Raw genomic sequence first — 2,372 nt, 5'->3', positions numbered from 1 at the left:
GGTGTACGATGCCCTGTTTAATTTTAAGGTCTGTGTTTGAGTCGCCAGGGTATAGACTTGGTTCACCGCAAAAGGACAACTTGTCACCTTATCACTCTTTCTCGCCCTTTCTTGCTCTTTCTCCTTCCCTTTAGCTTTCATGTCTCTTTATTCCCTTGTTTTAGACAACCCCTCTGTGTCCTTACCCGCTGCAGTCCGTGTAGATATCCTAAAATGCAGTATGCTAATACATCGTGTTTTATGAAATGCCAGGGCGCCTTTATTTTGAATACCACTCTTCAGCTAATGAGATGCACAGCACTGGTGAGAAACACTCATGTTGGATGCGTTTCTGCTCTGAAGCATCCCACACACTTGGGTTGTGGAGCAGGCTTGAATGCCTTTAATTAAGAAGTCTAATCATTTGGGCAGCTATTGAAATCCTCCTAAAAAAAAGGCCCTTCTCTGGCCTTGAAAAGTAAGGTATAACAACTCGCTGGGTGTGACGTGATTGCCCCCTGGTGGTCACATTTATCAGCTTGCACATTTGAGGAGCTGTTTTGACATGTTTTTTCTTGATTTCTTGAAATTTATCTCCATTTATATAAAATGTGTGACACACTGCAGCTATAAGTACTCCCTCTTGAACCCTCTAAACTACAACTGTGAGTATAACCGATGAAGCGCAACATAAACTTAGACACTTAATAGTTTGACTCATTTTCTCAGCTTTGTTATACCTTCATTCTCCACTTATCACAAGTCGTCCCACATGTACAGCACTTCATCTCCACGTTCATACGGCAGGAATCAGCTGCACTAGACTACCCTGGGGGTACAGAGCCTAACTATCGCTGGGACTTTCTGATTAAAGTCCTCCTCTGTCTCCTGCTTTGAAGTCGGTAATGATATTCAGCAGACCTGGATGCTACCGAATGACAATTATAATGAAGGTGAGGTTTGAGGATGGTTGAGGAGTTGAAAGGGAATGTCACCATATGATTTTGATTCCGGGACATCAAGGATTGGATTTACCTTTGCACACTGTATATACTGAAGATTAAACTGAGTACAACATTGTTGTAGAATGAACACAAATGTGTTACCTTTTCAAAGAAACAAGAGAAAAATAACATGCTTGTAAGAAACTTAATTGGACACTAAAAATATTATCCAAGATAAAAATTGGAAAAAAGCTCCATGGATAAATATAGCACTGTAGGTGTGTTGGAGGATTTGCTTCAGTGAACAATCTAGTGTAGTCCAATAAGTAACCAAAAGAAGAAAATAATCAGAAAATAATCCTACAAAATGTTTAGTGTTCTCAAACCTACAACACATAAAGGAAGAGAGCTTGAGTTTGTGTGTAAGATTAAAACAATGATAATAATATCTATGTTGTGTCTTGTCTAAATTTTCCCCCCAAAATTGAAATGAGGTGCAAAAATGTCTTGTCACATACAGGAAATCCATCTTCTCCAATGAAAAAGATTGGAGACTAAAGCTTTGGATATAATCGTGTAGATGGCGCGTCCATACGGGCATGCATGGAGACGTTATATGCAGAATTCTCCGAAACAAAATAATCTGTAAATAAGGAAGAAGTAATAGAGAAGAAGAGAGCGGGAGGAAAGCAATGCATCACTTTGCAAGTAGCATACAAGATGCTAACGAGAGACTTCTGTAATGTCAAAACAGTAAAGATGGACCTACATAACAAAGTTGGTTCACTGCTGGCTACAAGCTAGCATCAAACTCAACACACCTTGTTATATTCGGTCAGTGTGGTTACTGTGTGACTGTCATGAGCAGCCAATTCATAGGCTAGCCTAGCTAAGCAATGCTAGCTGACACAAATGTTTTGAGACAACATATGTAGCTTTACGTAAGCTATTTCTCTTGAATGAAATTAACTAAATATAAGCTAAAGACAAGTGGGCTTTAGTTTTGTTACATGCCTCGTGTTTGGCACATTTGACCACCTTAATAATGTTGTCAGCTTCACCATTAAGCTGACACTGCTTGGTGTACGGTCTATATGTTAGCAAAGACAGCAGCATCTGTGGCTTTGGGTTTCGAGGAAAGGTGAGGTTGCATTTAGAAATGTTGGAAAGTTTTCGTTTTTTTCTTCTTGTCTTATGTTGGTAGTCTGGTTTCCTGTTCTGTCCCGTCTGGCCCAGCTTTACATTTGTCTGTCTGATTGTCCTGCCCCGCCCTAATGTGATTCACCTGATGTCTCACCTGTTCCCTGTTATCTCGTTACCTCTTGTACTTAACCTCTGTGTTCCCTTTGTCTAGTGTTTGATCGTTTGTTGCGTCCTGTATGACTGAAGCTCGTTTGTCTCGCCCGTGACCTGCCAGTTCTGCCTCCCGTTATCCTGTCTGTCGTCCAG

Source organism: Etheostoma cragini, chromosome 14 (genome assembly GCF_013103735.1).
Source record: "Etheostoma cragini isolate CJK2018 chromosome 14, CSU_Ecrag_1.0, whole genome shotgun sequence".
Lineage (NCBI taxonomy): Eukaryota > Metazoa > Chordata > Actinopteri > Perciformes > Percidae > Etheostoma > Etheostoma cragini.
This window is presented reverse-complemented; position numbering follows the sequence as displayed.